This window comes from Miscanthus floridulus, chromosome 2 (assembly GCF_019320115.1).
Source record: "Miscanthus floridulus cultivar M001 chromosome 2, ASM1932011v1, whole genome shotgun sequence".
NCBI classification, from domain to species: domain Eukaryota; kingdom Viridiplantae; phylum Streptophyta; class Magnoliopsida; order Poales; family Poaceae; genus Miscanthus; species Miscanthus floridulus.
Genome location: NC_089581.1, coordinates 37214022 through 37231982, shown reverse-complemented (window position 1 = coordinate 37231982; position 17961 = coordinate 37214022). Strand labels below are relative to the sequence as shown.

General features: G+C 53.2%; 1 pseudogene; it reads left to right on the top strand.

Moving 5' to 3' along the window:
- The first annotated feature begins 85 nt into the window (after positions 1 to 85).
- LOC136536353 (phospholipase D alpha 1-like) lies at positions 86 to 1766 on the top strand (annotated as a pseudogene).
- Positions 1767 to 17961: the final 16195 nt, after the last annotated feature.

The following is a 17961-nucleotide window of genomic DNA, read 5'->3' as shown; positions in this document are numbered from 1 at the left end:
GGGAGCGCAGTCTTGTTTGGGGTGATCTGTCGTGTCTTGAACTCTTCTTATCCATGCCTATCATACGCAGGGTGAAAACAGTAGTATGGATAATTTCTCAATCCAAGAATATGAAACCGAGTTAGTATTCTCACGATAACATCCAATATTTTGTTATGAGTTAAATGCACCAGAGATCCATTAACTTGTGACGATGTTTCAGTTAGGTCCATTAACTTTCAAAGTGGTTTTTTGGGTCCATAAATTTTATACGTCGTATCACTTAGGTCCATACCTCTCCACGTTGCTTCTCGTGCTGACGTGGCACGGCGACACGGACCAGGCGGACCAACAACAGGCGGGGACGACCCTGCGGCCTCAACCATCGGACGCCATGGAGCTCCGGCTGTGGCCACAGAGAAGATTCAGGAGTCCCCAGGCGTGCACTGCCTCCAGCACAGCCGGCTCTACGTCGACATCGACGTCGGCGCGGCGCGGGTAGCGCGCACCCGGGAGGTGGAGTTCCACCCCACCAGCCCGCCCTGGAACCAGTCTTTCCGCCTGCACCGCGCACCTTCACGGTCAAGAACCAGCACCTCATGGGCGCGGGCGTCCTCGGCGCCGGGTCCGTGCCCGCCGCCCGCGTCGCCTCCGGACAGCCGCTCGAGTGCTGGCTCGATCTCCGCGGCGGTGAGCACGCCCACGAGACGCACACACCGAGCCTCCGCGTCCGCCTTCACTTCTTTGACATGGAGCGTGACCCGTTCTAGGGCGCCGGCGTCCGCCTCCCCGAATTCGCAGGTGTCAAGCCCGTGTTTTTCCTGGAGCGAACCAACTGCAGCGTCACACTGTACCAGAACGCGCAACTGTCTGACGCGTTCGACCCGGGGGTCCGCCTCGACGGCGGGCTGGCGTACCGGCCGGCACGGCTGTGGGAGGACCTGTTCGCCGCCATCCGCGATGCACGTCGGTTCGTGTATGTCGCGGGGTGGTCGGTGAACACGGAGATCACGCTGGTGCGCGACGCGGGCCGTTGGGCGGTGGTCCCCGGCACCGACGGCGTCACGCTGGGCGAGCTGCTGAAGCGGAAGGCCGACAAGGGGGTGGCCGTGCTGGTGATGCCGTGGCAGGACAACACGTCTGTGTCGTTCCTCGGCAACGCCGGCTTGATGAAGACGCACGACGAGGAGACCCGGAGGTTCTTCGAGGGCACCAACGTGAGGTGCTTCCTCTGCCCGCGCAACGCCGACGCGTCGCTGACCATGGTGCAGCACGTCAAGACCAGCGCCGAGTTTACGCACCACCAGAAGACTATCACGCTCGACGCAGCCATGCCGGGCACCGACGAACGCCACGTCATCAGCTTCATCGGCGGCATAGACCTCTGCGACGGCAGCTACTGATGCAGTTGCTCTAGCTGCTACAACAGAGCCCGAAGCTGAGCTAACGATGTGAGGTGTTCAACTAGGTACGACGATGAGAACCACACGCTGCTCAGGGACCTCGACACTACGTGCACTGCACATTGGAAGGTCCCGCGGCATGGGACGTGCTCGCCAACTTTGAGCAGCAGTGGAGGAAGTAGGCGCCGGAGAACATACGCGCTGCCTACTGGATCTGACCCGGCGACGTTCCCCGACCCCATCAGCAACAACCTGTGGAACGTGCAGGTGTTCCGGTCCATCGACAACACATCGGTCGTGGGGTTCCCCTCCGACCCGGCCGAGGTGGTAGCGCGGGCGGCGCACGTGCATGCCCCAACGTCATCGTCGGGCCATGGCGGATGACTGTGTTCTAGAGGCTAGACTTCACCGTCGACGACGTGGCGCGGTGCGTCGAGGGGAGCCACCACCAAAGCGGTGGAATGAGCCATCAGCTGACGCGGATGACAACGGCAAGGGAAACAGGAGCATGCTCGCCGAGGTGGAGGTGCTGGGCCACCTCTAGCACAGCAACATCGGCCGGCTACTGGGGTGGTGCACCGACGGCGAGGCCACACTGCTCCTCTATGAGTACATGCCGAACGATAGCCTGGACAACCTCCTGCACCATGACTGCGTGCCGGCCATGGCACACCGCGACCTCAAGCCCAGCAACATCCTGCTCGATGCCAACATGGAGGCGCACGTGGCCAACTATATGAGCTCGCTCACCGTGCGCAGAGGAGGGAGACGAGCGAGTTGGGCGTCGAGGCAGGCCAACATGGGGAGGGCGAGCCGGCATGGGGAGGAGGGCCATGGCTAAACCTCCATGGTGTCGAGGTGGGTCGGCATGGGGAGAGGCGCGAGCCAGGCATGGAGCGCCCGTGGCTGGACCTCCATGGCATCGAGCCGCCGTGCACGGGGAGGCAGGCGTCTAGCGGCCGCAGCCGGAGCTCCATGGCATCGAGCAGCTACGTGGGCAGGGCAGGCGTCGAGGCCATGACCGGACCTCCACGGCGTCCAACGGCCACAACCAGAGCTCCATGGCGTCGAGCAGCCGTGCGGGGAGGGCGAGCGTCGAGGCCACAACTGGACCTCCACAGCATCGAGCGGCCGCAGCCAGAGCTCCATGGCATCCAGTGGTCGAGGCCGTAGGGTCGTCCCCATCTGTTGTTGGTCTGCCTTGTCCACGTCGCCTTCCTGTACAACGATGACATGCCATATCAGCACGAGAAGCCAACGTGGAGTGGTATGGACCTAAGTGATACGGCGTACAAAGTTTATGGACCTAAAAACCTACTTTGAAAGTTGATGGACCTAACTAAAATATCATCACAAGTTAATGGATCTCTGGTGCATTTAACTCTTTTTTTATTGTGGCATAAATGATCATTTCAGTCAGGTTTGGAATATTGGCCGTTTTTCACTACATGTCGGTGTTTTTGGACCACCGACGAGTAAATTTGTATTTGCACGTCTGGCTCGGATGGTATGCTTAAAGGACACAAGGGTTTATACTTGTTCGGGTAGAATGTCCCTACATCCAGTTCGCTGCTGCTCATGTTACCGACACTTAGTTTACAGTAGGGGTTACAAACAAGCGAGAGAGGGAGAGGATCCTAAGTCTCTGGTGGAAGGAGTGAACGAGTGCTGAGAGCTCACTTGCCACTCAGTCGTGTGCTCGTGTCGTACTCTTGCATCCCAATCTCTCCATCCCCTTCCCTCTTTCGTGGGGTGCCCTGCTTCCCCTTTTATAGGCCAAGGGAAAGCGTGGGTTACAGAGGAGGAAAATGAGAAGAACGAGAGAGAGGAGAAGGCTTTCTAGGTTGCCAGGTCCTTCTTCTCCTTCATGCAAGTCCCGTCGATCCTATAGATGTCAACAGGGACGGCTCCATGTCGCAGCCCTATTCATCACTAGCACCATGCGTAGGCATCATCTACCGGTCATGGCGTTCCACTCCCTCCCGGCGGGCATCGTGGTGAACTGACACGCCCGTCAACGTCCGTATGAGGATTAGGAAGAACAGCACTAGCACGACCAACACTGTTCTTGATGTGAATCTCTAGGTATGGCCTGTCTAGCCACATGTTACATCGAGGAATGTCGGCCTCTTCCCTAGCATCAGAGTTTTGACCCAGGCCCACACGCTTGGACCTAGAGTGGTTGACGGCGGTATGGGTCCCCATTAGACGAGACGGAACCCACATCCTCGAGATTAGGCGAGACAAAGCCCGCGATCTTAGACGAGATGGAAACCGTGTCCTTGGGGTTGGGCGAGACGAAGCCCGTGGCCTTGGGTGAGATAGAACCCATGTCCTTAGGGTAGGGCGAGACGGAGCCCGTACCCAAAGGGTCGGGCGAGATGGAGCATGTGGCCTTGGGGTCGGGCGAGACCTTTTAATATGTCTCGAGCCATCTGGGGAAGTCAGCATGAGCGCTAACTTCCTTGCTTTGGGTATCCCTAACATCGATACCCGACAGTAGCTCCTGAGCCTACGGAGGAGTATAATACTTCTTGGAGGCTTTTTCGGACGGGAGGACTCTAAGGGCCTTGGCCCTCTTTTTGTAGCCCGCAGCGTGTCCTAGTAGGACGGTGATTCCCTTTTGTCATGATCGGTCTTCCTGGGGGCATGTAACCATAGGATTTGGGAGGTCGAAATGATTTTTCTTGATTTCGGTCCCCTAGGATCTGATCGGTCCGCCGTCGTCCTACGACCGCGCATTCGGTCTCCTTGTGAGTCCAACTTCCCTTGAGCCCCCGCGCGTAGCAGGGGTCCGGTCGAGGGTCAGCTCGTCTTTGTGATCGTCATCCCTTAAGCATTTTTTCGATAAAACGGAGGGCTGAGCCGTGCCACATTTTTCCTCGATGGACGAAACATGGTGCTCGGTGAGCTATTAACGAGCTAGTCCGAGTGGGGCCCTGGCTTCCCATTCATGGGGGTGCGGCATGGGTTAGCTGGTGACCGATTCTAGACTCTTGGTGGCCAATCCATATAGTTCTTAGGTCCGTTGGGCCGGTCCCAAGGGCTCATTGCCTTCCTTCGAGGAAAAACCATAGACTGAGAACCGACCAAGACTCGAACATGGGTCGGGATGCCCGCAACGCTCGTGCGCCAGGGTACTGGTCGCTAGTGGGCCTATGCCTTTCCACCCCTTGCTCCAAGGATGCCCTAGAGCGGCTGTGAACCCATCGGCGGGCCAGCCTTTGAACTCCTAGTCCTAAATGGGCCATAGGAGCATTTTCAGCTCTGTATCCCTACTTACCTATGATGGTTCTTGACCCATCGACTGGGCGAACCATCATCCAGCGTGTCCTTCGAGGGTGTGGCTAGAGATAGCATGCGCATGATCTTTAGAGGGAGGTGACATGACGCGACGCAGCGGGCCCGTGAACCTAGGTGGACAATTCGCCTTCTTTCCCCGCTCTGTCCTTTAAATAGCGGCCTCCCCCTTCATGTTTCTGCACACCAAAACCATAGCCTTACCTTCTTTGTTTCTCCACCGCCAGCGTTCAGATCTACGATGCTTGCTAATCCGCCGTCGAAGCCCTAGATCTGTAGCTTCCCCTTCTCCATCACCGCTTTTGCTTCTCCATAGCCGCCTCCATCCTCCATGGATTCATGGTCAAGCATGGTCTTCTCTACAGGAGAACTGATCCGGTGGAGTGGCTTGTGCCTGACCGTTAGGATGCGCCAGCTTCACCCGATGGCTACGTCATCTCCTTCACGCCCTTCCACGAGCGTGGACTCGTGGTTCCTCCCCACCCATTCTTTCGAGGTCTGTTGCACCACTATCAGATTGAGCTGTAGCACTTGAACCCCAATGGGATCTAGCACATCGTGCCCTTCATCGCGATGTGTGAGAGGTACCTAGGGATCAAGCCCCACTTCGAGCTGTGGAGATATTTCTTCTCCATCTCCTTGATCAAGAAGAAGAAAAAGAGAGGCTGGGAGACCCTGGTGCCGATGGGATGCATGGGAATCCACCTCTAGGGGTAGCGGGTGGCCGAGTACATCCTTTTCTAGCTCTCTAGATCCAACAAGGGGTGGCACTCGCACTGGTTCTACCTAAAGAATGACTCTACCGCTCCCTTGCCGGTCTTCTCTGGGCGCCTGGTCGAAGAGATACCGCTATCATGGCCATGGGGGCCACCCATCAAGGAGAAGAAGAGGATGCGCGACCTCCTCGAGGCCATCATGTTCCTGAAGACCCATGGCCTCCACGAGGCCGATGTCATGGGGGGTATCATGCGAGGAGGGTGGTGCCGCTGATGGCACGTGTCCTCCCGCTATACGGGATGACGCCCAGCACGTAGCTCATTAGGACAACGCTCGCCTAGGGGCTGCTCCATGACATCGAGGTTGTGCGGTGCATCAAGGAGGCCATGGGGGAGGCCAATGTTGTGTTCCCAATCTGGAGGCATCCCATGATGTGGCCGAACGTGACTTCATCGAGCTACAGGCAGGGTTAGTCTTCTAGGACTCTGTTGCACCACTGCACAACACGCGGCCATGAGGGCGGCGAACCGTGCCACGAATGAACAAAGGAAGAAGAAGAAGGATGGTGAGGAGAAGAAATGGCGGTTGAAGCAGCGAGCGAAGCTACAGCGAGGGAAGCGGCGTCAAGGTTCGTCAGGAGAAGAGGAGGAAGAAGAAGAAGAGGAGAAGGAGGAGGATGACGGCTCTAGGTCACTCATCCTATGGGATTATCTCGCCGCCAGGGACAAAGACCCACCTTCACCATAGGCGGGGCCCTTCCTATGTCATGCCATGGGGCAAGAGGGGAAGGTCGCGCCCCCAAAGCCGGTCGAATCAAACCACCCAGGCCCATCTGGACCTTCGACGGCGGCCTCCGAACTGGCAGACTCAGGCCGCCTTGCCTTGTCTGGGCCTTCGATGATGGCCCTAGAGCTAGCAAAATCAGACCATCCTACTCCGTCCGGGCCGTCTATGATGGCCCTGAAGCCGGTAGAAATAGGTCGCCCCACTCCGTCCGAGCCCTCGATGGCGCCTCCGGATTCGGTGGGAGGCAACTGTTTTGATTCATCCGAGCCCTCTGAGCCGAGGGAGGGCTCGAAGCGGCAGCGTGTCGACGAGGAGCAGCCGAGGTCAAGCAAGCTAGCCCTAAAACATCCTCACATGATGGCATCAGGGTGAGTCAAGAGTTTTTTTATCCTTTTGTCTTAATGAATTTTTGCCGTGAACCGACCGTCATGTCCATTATAGCATCGGAGGACGTGGGACTCTCCTATGGCTCGCTCTGAAAAAGATCCTCCTCTAGCAAACTTGCCAGGAGCTAGCTAGCGCTGCACCAGTGGTGAGCGTGAGTGGCGTTGGGGCAGCCACGGCATCGACCGAGGAGGCGCAGCTAGTGGCTGCGTCCGTAGGGGAGCAGGTGGAGGAGGGCATGTCCAAGGCACCCATGGCGGGTGCAGTGTGACTGGTCGTGTCCTCGACATCATAGGCGGAGGTGGCATGGTCTGAGCCGTCATCTGTGTAGGTGGCCGCGTCCGCAGTGGGGCAGATAGAAGGGAGTGCTCCCAAGGCATCCTTTGCAGATGTGGTGAGAGGGCTGGCCTCCGTGTCCACGTCACTCACCCCCTCTATCACTAGAGGAGCCACTCTAGAGGAGCTACCGCCATAAGAGATGTCGGAGCGGGGATGTTCTGGTCTCTGGTCCGAGTGGCTGCCCTTGATGACACAACAGAGGAGAAGGAATGGGGGAGCATCCACACGGAGGTTGGGGATGTGGTTCACGTCCTGACCACCATGCTGAGCTCGATGCACGACATTGTCGCCCCGGTTGGCCAGGTATGATATGACCGTGCTTCCGACCCTAATGTTCTCTTTCCATGCCTCTAAGTCTTATTTTCTTCGTAGATCCGTATGGCCCGCAGCCGAGAGAAGTCCTAGTTCCTTGCTAAGGAGATGTGACAGAGTGAGGGGCTAGCCGCATAGCTCACTGCCGCCCATTAGGAGGTGGCTGAGCTTGCCCCTGCTACTTGGAAGGTGAACAACCTCTGAGTCAGGGAGAAGGACGCTCACGATGATGCTCGCAAGGCCGAGGAGAAGCTTGCGGCCCTGATCAAGAGGGTGCGCACGGACGCTGTGGAGGCCAAGCGGCTATGGAAGGAGTGGGACGATTTGCTCTAGGCCATAGAGGAGCTCCGCATGGGGATTGACATGGCTCGCCAGGAGCGCGCCGACGCTCAGTAGCAGATTGACCACCTCAGGGATGAGCTTCAGGGGGATAGGGACCTGAAGGTTTCAACTGAGGGCATGGCCACTGGGCTCGCCATAGAGGTTGGTCAGCACCAAGAAGAGGTCTGACGCCTAGAGGCTGAGGTGACCCAGCAGCGTGATGAGGTGTGCAGGCTTTGGGTGGATGTGAACCTTAAGTCTCTGGTTTCCCTTGTTGTCTTTCTCCCTAGAATCTATGGTAAGCCTTTTGACATGGTCAGTACGTGACTGGGTCAGGTCTTGATGAAAAGCTCAGGGCAAAGGTGGTGAAGAGCCACAGCCTGGAGAAAGAGCTCAGCGAGGTGAAGTACACCCTCCAGAAGGAGAGTGATGAACATGCCAATCTATGCGTCATCGTCCAGCTAGTCTATGACGAGCTTGAGCTAGCCCTAGAGCAAGAGACAAGCTCGCTCTTGGTTCGCGCCACCCGGATCACGGACCGGGCACGTGATACGGCAAGGGACACACTTCACTTTGGCATTCACCGATCATTCATGATCACCCGTTCTCATTACGAGAACATCGATCTGGCGACGATGAGCCAAGGCTTCTCGCCCATCTATACCAATGCTGAGTTGGACAACATCGAGAAGGAGGTGGCCCCCCTGGTGCATGATCTTTCTGCTAGGATAGAAGATGAAATCATCCCCCGAGGGGTTACTTTAGTCAGATAGGCCAGGCGATGCATTTGTAATAAGCGAACAAGTTCCAACCCTTCTATTTCGTTGAAACAAGCTTGTTCTTTTGTTTCCGTTGAACAAAATTGTTCTTTCTCCCTTTTTATGTGTAAAAAGGGTTAATGCATTCTGACCCTTCCTGTTGTTAAGACTATAGAGCATGAGGTGTGGGCGAGAAACTCTGATCATGCTGGTAAGCAAGAGTGCCATAGCCGCTAGGGCATAGGTTTCTTGTAGTCCGACCAGTTTTACTCAGTGTTCTTTTCCGCTAACCTTGCCTCTAGGTTTTTAACGTGAACCAACCAAGACTCGAACGTGGGTCGAGATACCCATGGTCCTTGTGCACTAGAGGGTCCATCCCTTTCCACCCCTCACTCTAAGGGCACCCCAGAGCGGCTGTGAACCCGTCGGAGGGCTAGCCTTTGAACTCCTAGGCCTGAATGGGCTATAGGAACATTTTTAGCTCCGTATCCCTCCTTACCTATGATGGTTCTCGCGCCTATCTACACCAACACCGAGCTAGATGACATCAAGAAGGAGGTGGCCCCTCTGGCACATGACTTACCTGCCAAGATAGAGGATGATATCACCCCCCCCAAGAAATTTATTAGGTAGATAAGCCAGGCGACGACCTTGTAATAAGTGGACAAGCTCTTAAATTTCGTTATGGCCAAACAGATTTTTAGCTCTTCTCCCCTTTTTGTATAAAAAGGTTAATGCATTTCGACCCTTTCTATCATTAAGTCTATAAAGCTCGGGGTACGGGTGAAAAAACTCTAATCACACTGGTGAGCAAAAACACCGTAGCCGCTAGAGCGTAGGTTTCTTGTAGTCTGACCAGTTTTACTCAGCATTCATTTCCATAACCCTTGCTTCTAGATCTTAATATGAGAAAGGGTCAGGCATAGAGAATGTCTACCAGATAGTTATACTCTTTAATGCATTCTGACTCTTTCCGTAGTTAAGGCTAAAAAGCTCAGGGTGTGGGCAAAAAACTCTGATCATGCTGGTGAGCAAAAAACACCATAGCCGCTGGGGCGTAGGTTTCTTGCGGTCCGACCAGTTTTACTCAGCGTTTGTTTCCGCAACCCTTGCTTCTAGATCTTAATGTGAGAAAGGGTCGGGTATAGAGAATGTCTATGGATAGATATGCTCTTATCAGCCCCTGAGTGAGGCCTGACCCCTTGCCATTGCTGGGGTCGGGTGTCACTAAAGATCGAGGTGTCGATAGTGAAACCGATAAGAGAAAGCGTGTGTAGATTAAGGGTAAAAGCAACATAACTATTCAATGTTCTAGGCATTGACGAAGACTTCACCGTCGATGGTTCTGAGCCCCTTGTCATTGCTAGGGTCGGGTGTCACTAAAGATCGAGGAGTCAATAGCGAAACTGGTAAGAGAAAGCATGCGTAGATTAAGGGTAAAAGCGACGTAGCTATTCGATGTTCCAGGCGTTGACGAAGACTTCACCATCGATGGTCTTGAGCTTATAGGTGCCTAGTCAGAGCACCTCTGCGATGACATATGATCCCTCCCATAGCGGAGAGAGCTTGTGGCAGTTCTTTTTGCTCTAGACGAGATAGAGCACTAGGTCCCCAATGTTGAAGGCCCGACCCCGCACTCGACGGCTGTGGTACCGGTGCAATGCTTGGTAGTACTTGGCCGAGCGGAGAAGGACAACATCATGTACTTCATCTAGTTGGTCCATGGTATCCTCGAGGGACGCCTCAGCTCCTTGTTCATCGTACTCCCTGACCCTTAGCGCTCCATAATCAAGGTCAGTCAGGAGAATAGCCTCGGAACCATAGACCATGAAGAATGGCATGTAGCCATTGGCCCGGTTGGGGGTTGTCCTCAGGCTCTAGAGCACCACGGTAAGCTCCATGACCTATCATCTACCAAACTTGTTTAAACGGTTGAAGATCCTAGGCTTAATGCCTTGTAGGACCATGTCGTTCACGCGCTCGACCTGCCTGTTCATGCGGGGGTGCACCACGATAGCCCAATCAACACGGATGTGGTTTTCATCCTAGAATTGGAGGAACTTTTCTCGGTGAACTGCATGCCATTGTCCATGATAATGGAGTTCAGGACTCCAAAGCGATGGATGATGTCAAGGAAGAATAGCACGACTTGCTCAGACTTGATCATGGAGATCGGTCGAGCCTCTATCCACTTTGTAAACTTGTCTATGGCAACAAGCAAGTGCGTATAGCCCCCAGGCGCCCTCTTGAGAGGTTCAACCAGATCGTGCCCCTAGACCATGAACGGCCACATGATGGGGATCATTTGGAGTGCTTGGGCTGGCAGGTGGGTCTGTCGAGCATAGTATTGACACCCTTCATAGGTGCGCACAATCTGTTCAGTGTCGGCTACTGCAGTCAACCAGTAAAAGCCTTGTCGGAACATGTTTCCGACCAGGGTTCTAGGTGCAGCATGGTGCCCATAGACCCACTGTGGATATCACTTAGCAACTGCTTCCCTTATTCGATGGGGATGCAGCGCTGCAGGATCCTGGTGTGGCTTCGTCTGTGGAGCTCACCCTTAATAATGACAAAGGCCTTGATGCAGCGCGTGAGCCACCTAGCCTCTATTTTGTCCATCGGCAGTGCCTCATGGAGGAGGTAGTTGAGGTAAGGTATCCTCCAGTCGTCTAGAGGGTCGGGCTCTGTTGTTGGATCCTCGTCAAGCTCCACGACTTTGGGATCGGATGGAGCCGCCGGTTGGTTAGCCCCTGAGCCTAGGGTAGGCAGCCCATCACTGGTTTGTTCTATCTCCTCTTAGTGAATCAAGGGCTTGTACTGATCACTGGTGAAGATACCTGTCGGCACTGGCTCTTGATCAAACACCATTTTTGCCAGCGTGTCGGCTGCCTCATTGAGACACCTCAAGATGTGATTGAGCTTGAGACCATCGAACTTATCCTCCAGCTAGCAGACTTCTCGGCAATACACAACCATCTTGGCATTGTGGTAGCTTGATTCCTTCATGACTTTGTTGATGACCAACTGGGAGTCACCCTAGATGTCAAGCCATCGGATACCCAACTCGATGGCCATGGATGAGTGCCTCATACTTGGCCACATTGTTGGAGGAGGTGAAATGGATGCGAACCATGTACCTCATACGTACCCGAGGGGCAAAACAAAGACTAGCCCTATGCCAACACCTTTCTTCATCAGCGATCTATGGAAGTACATCATCCAATACTCTTGGTCGACGACTGTTGGTGGCATTTGGATCTTGGTCCACTCTACAACAAAATTAGCCAGCACTTGGGACTTGATGGTCGTTCGAGGGGCATATGAAATGCCTTGACCCATCAACTCGAGTGCCCACTTCACAATTCTTCCTGTGGCATTTTGGTTTTGGACGACCTCGCTAAGAGGGAAGGACATCATGACCGTCATCGGATGCGACTCGAAGTAGTGACGTAACTTCCTCTTGGTGATAAGGATGGCATATAGGAGTTTATGGATTTGGGGGTAGCGAGTCTTGGAATTAGACAAGACCTCGCTAATGAAGTACATGGGACACTACACTTTGAGGGTGTGTCCCTCTTCTTCTCGCTCTATCACCAGGGCGACGCTGACCACTTGCGTGGTGGCCGCAATGTAGAGCGGAAGCGGTTCCCCATCGGTTGGGGGGGCCAGGATCGAGGCCTTCATTAGGAGCTGCTTGACATTATCAAGTGCCTCCTGGGCCTCGGGCATCCATTCAAAGCGGTCGGCCTTCTTTAGAAGCCGATAGAGGGGGATACCTCGTTCGCCGAGGCATAAGATAAAGCGGCTGAGCATGGCGAGGCACCCTGTAACTCGATGTACCCCCTTTATGTTCTGAATCAGGCCCATCCTCGTGATGGCCGAGATCTTCTTCGGGTTGGATTCGATGCCGCTCTTGGAGACGATAAAACCCAATAGCATACCCCTTGGGACCCTGAAAATGCACTTCTCGAGGTTGAGTTTGATACCATTTGCTCAGAGTTTCGTGAAGGTCTGCTCTAGGTTGGCTATGAGCTGGTTAGCCTATTTGGATTTGACCATGATGTCATCTACGTAGGCCTCAATGGTTTGCCCGATGAGGTCCCTGAAACACTTCAGCATACAACGCTGATACATAACCCTCATGTTTTTCAGACCGAATGACATTGTGACATAGCAGAACGATCCGAACGGGGTGATGACAAATGTCATGAGCTGGTCAGACTCTTTCATCATGATTTGATGGTACCCGGAGTACGCATCAAGAAAGCAAAGGGTTTCGCATCCTAAGGTCTAGTCGACTACTTGGTCTATGCGTGGCAAAGGAAACAAATCCTTTGGACATGCTTTGTTGAGACCCATGTAGTCAACACACATTCTCCATTTCTCACTCTTTTTTGTACAAGAACGGGATTGGCTAACCACTTGAGGTGGTATACTTCCTTGATGAACCTAGCCGCCAAAAGCTTTGCAATCTCCTTGCCGATGGCCCTACATTTCTCCGCATTGAAGCAACGTAGGCGTTGCTTCACCAACCTAGAGGCTGACCTGATCTTCTAGGCATGCTCGGTGACTTCTTTCTAAATGCCTGGCATGTCCGAGGGTCTTCATGCAAAGATGTCTCTGTTGGCGTGGAGGAAGTCGATGAGCGCGCTTTCCTACTTGGCATAGAGGAAGTCCATGAGCACTAGGGTCTATGAGGACCTACTTTGCGCCCTCTATAGGATCGAAAGACCTAGCTAACCGCTTGGGTCAGGCACTTCTTTGACACCCTCTTCCCTGATGGCCGCAAGCTCTTTGGAGGCAACAATTGCCACGACATGTTCGCAGCACTCGACCTCACACTCATAGGCATGCTGGAAGGAGGTGCTGATGGTGATGACCCCACATGGACCCGACATCTTCAACTTTAGTAGGTGTAGTTAGGGACGACTATGAACTTTATGTAGCATAGACGTCCCAGGATGGCGTGGTAAATCCTATGGAACCCGACCATCTCGAAGGTAAGGGTCTCCATCCTATAATTGATCAGATTCCCAAAGGTGATGGGCAGATCAATCTGCCCAAGGGGCATGGCCTGCTTTTTAGGCACAATGCCATGGAAAGGCACCTCGGTCGGCCAGATGTGTGAAAGCTCTAGTTTGGTTTTGGTGAATTGATGAAACCCTAAGTGCTAACCTAGTTTATCAAAGTGATTATGAGATAGGTGGCACATTCCAAGTGGTGGAGCAAATGAAGATCATGACATGATGATGGTGATGATCAAGTGCTTGGACTTGAAATGAAGAAAGAGAAAAACAAAAGGTTTAAGGCAAAGGTATAACTTGATAGGAGCTTTTTGGTTTAGTGATCGAGACAGTTAGAGAGTGTGATCACATTTAGGATCAATAGCTATACTATTAAGAGGGGTGAAACTCGTATCGAAATGCAGTTATCAAAGTGCCACTAGACGTCCTAGGATGGCATGGTAAATCCCGTGGAACCCGACCACCTCGAAGGTAAGGGTCTCCATCCTATAATTGAGCGAATTTCCAAAGGTGACGGGCAGATTGATCTACCTAAGGGCATGGCCTGCTTTCTAAGCATGATGCCATGGAAAGGCACCCTGGTCGACCGGATGCGTGAAAGCTCTAGTTGGGTTTTGGTGAATTGATGAAACCCTAAGTGCTAACCTAGTTTATCAAAGTGATTATGAGATAGGTTGCACATTCCAAGTGGTGGAGCAAATGAAGATCATGACATGATGATGGTGATGCCATGGTGATGATCAAGTGCTTGGACTTGAAAAGAAGAAAGAGAAAAACAAAAGGCTCAAGGCAAAGGTATAAATTAATAGGAGCTTTTCGGTTTAGTGATCGAGACACTTAGAGAGTGTGATCATCTTTAGGATCAATAGTCATACTATTAAGAGGGGTGAAACTCATATTGAAATGCAGTTATCAAAGTGCCATAGATGCTCTAACTCATTGCATATGCATTTAGGATCTAGTGGAGTGCTAACACCCTTGAAAATGTTTGTGAAAATATTCTAACACACATGCACAAAGGTGATACACATTGTGTTTAACACTTGGGAGCAAGGGTTTGAAACTTCACCAGCGCCCTGTATAGAAAAGATAGGGTTTCATAGAGTGCACTGAACGCTGGTCATGTGGTGATTGGACGCTGGGGAGCAGCGTCTGGTCAATTATAAAAGAAGGTGGTACTCTCGGCCTAAGACCAGATGTAGGCGACTGAACTCTGGCTGAACACTGTTTAGCGTCTGGTTGGTATGACGTGGCGCTCGGGGGTTTGGTCTATGTGTTGACCAGACGCTGGGTGAGTCCGGCCAGGGGGTCACAAAAAATCATCTTTGGATGCTTACTGGAAGTGACCGGACTCTAGGCGGGGTGCGTCCAGTCATCTCTGAGCAGCGCGTCCGGTCGTGATTGGAACCTTACTAGAAGTGACCAGATACTAGGGTCTTGTGTTCGGTCCTACACTATAGAGTGTCCGATCACAACTTAAATGCACTGATGACTGTTGAGATTGGGCGATCAGCATTTGAAGTAGGGGACACATGGCGAAAATATGAGGATCGGATGCTAGGGTCCTGCTTCTGGTCAAACCGACTGGTGCGTCCGGTTGCCCTAATTTTTCAGTAAACAAAGGAGCCAATGACTCTATTCATGGGGGCTCTCTATTTAAGCCCCATGGGTGGTTCAAGCTCACTCTCTTGGCCATTTGCATTGAGATAGCAACCTTGTGAGCTTAGCCAAAGCCCTCCCACTCATCTCTATCATTGATTCATCATCTTTATGAGATTGGGAGTAAATCCAAGTGCATTGCTTGAGTGTTTGCATCTAGAGGCACTTGGTGTTTATGTTTCGCTATGGGATTCTCTTGTTACTCTTGGTGGTTACCGCCACCTAGATGGCTTGGAGCAGCGAGGATCATTGAGCGGAGGTTGATGATTGTCTCCGGCTCCGATCATGGTGATTGTGAGGGGTTCTTGACCTTTCCCCAGCGAAGAGCCAAAAGGTACTCTAGTAAATTACTCATGGCTTGTGTGATCCTCATCTTGTGTTGGTTGTGTGGCACCCTATTGAGGGTTTGGCGTGTGATGTCAATTAGCACATGAACCACCAAGTGAGTGAATTGCCAGAACGAGGACTAGCTTGCCGGCAAGCAAGTGAACCTTGGTAAAAATTATTGTGTTATCATTTGATTCTGAGGTGATTGGTCTTCATTGGTATTCATTCTTGTGATTAATTGGTTCATTCCTCGACTTGTCGGTATAACCATCTTGCTCACACTCTTTACATTACCGCAAACTAGTTGTCAAGCTCTTTAGTGTAGCTAGTCATCAGAGCTTGTTAGTTTGGTTAGTGTGGCTCTTTAGTTAGCCTTTGAGAGCACACTAACTTAGTGCTTTGCCTCATAATTGTCTAACCGGTTTGCTAAGTGTTGTTGTAGAATTTTTAATAGGCTATTCACCTCCCTCTAACCATTAGGACCTTTTCAATGCGCGATCGATGGATCTCAGCATACATGGTGTTGAGGCCCCTGCCTCCATCCATCAGCACCTTAGTGAGTCGCTTCATGCCAATGATCGGGTCGACCACGAGCGGGTATCTTCCTGGCTATGGGACACTTCTCGAGTGGTTGGTCTAATCAGAGGTTATGGTGGACTCCGACCATCGAAGGAAGGAAGGCACAACTGGCTTTGATGTACAGATCTCGTGGTGTGCAAGCGTCTGGCGACGCTTGGAGTCATAGGCCGCTGACCCTTCGAAGATCATGAGACAACCATCCAATGTCAGAAATCTGCCATCCTTCCCCTCAGCATCGTCTGTGGCTGTCTTGGGCTCCTTCCTATGCTCCCCTTATTGGAGCCTCCAAACAAGAACCGCTTCATGAGTATGCAGTCCTTGTATAGGTGCTTGACAGGGAAAGCATGGTTTGGGCATGGCCCTTCGAGCAGCTTCTCCAAGTTGTCCGGGGTACCCTCGGTGGGCTTCTGACCCCCCTTATGGTCGGCAGTGGCCATGAGCGAGCCCTCGCGCTGCTGCTGGTTCTTCTTCTTGTTGGGGCGGTTGGAGGCGCTTTCGCCAGCATCCTCATCCTACTTTGCCTTGCCCTTAGGGCGGTCAAAAATCACCTTGACCGCCTCCTCACCCGAGGCGTGGCTGGTGGCAATGTTGAGGAGCCCCTTGGTGGTTCGTGGCCCCTTACATCCTAGCTTATGAACTAGGGACTTGTAGGTGGTGCCGGACAGGAAAGATCCTATGATGTCAGCGTTGGCAACATCGGGCAGCTCGTTGCACTACCAGGAGAAGCACCGGATGTACCCACAAAGAGTTTCCCTAGACTTCTATAGGTAGTTTTTGAGATCCCATGAATTCCTAGGATGCACGTATGTGCCCAGGAAGTTTCCCACAAAGATCTCTTTTAGGTCCATCCAACTTTGGATTTGGTTGGGTGGAAGGTGTTCCAACCATGTTCACACCGAATCGGCTAGGAACAATGGAAGGTTGCAGATAATGAAATTGTCATTATCTGCTCCACCGGCTTAGCAAGCAAGCTGATAATCCTTGAGCCATAGTCCAAGGTTTGTTTCCCTGGAGTATTTTGGGATGTTGGTCGGCGGTCGATACCGTGTTGGGAAGATGGCGTTGAGGATGTGTCAGCCAAAGGCCTAAGGTCCTAGTAAGTCAGGGCTCGGGCTTCGGTCCTCGCTGTTGTCGTAGCATCCTCCACGATGAGGGTGGTAGCCATGGCAAGCCTCCTCCCTCTCATCGCCGCGGGCATGCCTATGGGCATCCAGGGTGTTGCACGTGTCATGGTGGAGGCCAAGATGCTCATGCACTAGGGCTGCGGCGCGTGGCCTACCACCTCACTGCGCTTGGTGAACTAATACGTCCCAGTTGGGTCGCTCTGAGGGCATGTGCTAGCAGGTGTCAAGCTAGCATTGTAGGGACAACAAGCTCTTGGCCTGCTGCGCCGCTGCACGCTTGAGTAACGTGCAAATCTCGAGATGGGCCTGACGATCCTCGGGTGTCATGGGCCCTGGAAGCCCCTAGAGCAAGGCCGCCACGGCAGCGATGTTCTAGCTTGCTCGGGTGAAGTGTGGGAGGGCTTCGTCGTCCTCGATGATCCTCCAGTTCATGTCGCGGGCCACAGCGCATGCACGCCCACTGTCTCCATGGCGCTTGATCTCTCGCTCGAGCTCTATGCGTTCCTGCTTGAGCTGGAGTCATGCTTATTCGAGCTCTTGGTGTCACACCATCAGTTGCTCTACCCGTAGGCGAGGTGGGGCCCCTACATCCCCCTTGACCTCGTCGTTGAGGTCATCTATTGGGGTAGCCCCTCCCTCGTGGATGCCTTCGATGTATCCCTCAGGGGTACCTGCTAAGAAACATTCTCGCGAGGGGTGATGGCTCCCCCCTATTGGAGTAAGAGTTGGAGGGTGACTCTAATTCTCCCGCGAGAAGGTCATGGGAAGATTCCATGATGTATTTGGTCATCCCCATGAACTCGTTGTTTGTAGGGGATGGGGGCGTGCACTGCACCACAAGGTGGCCAATGGTCTTTGCGGTGTTGCGCAAACTGAATAGGGGCACTGTCGGGGCACTCCGGATGCGGTATTTTGGGGAGAGCGGCTCTCCTCTAGCAAGCTACGTCAT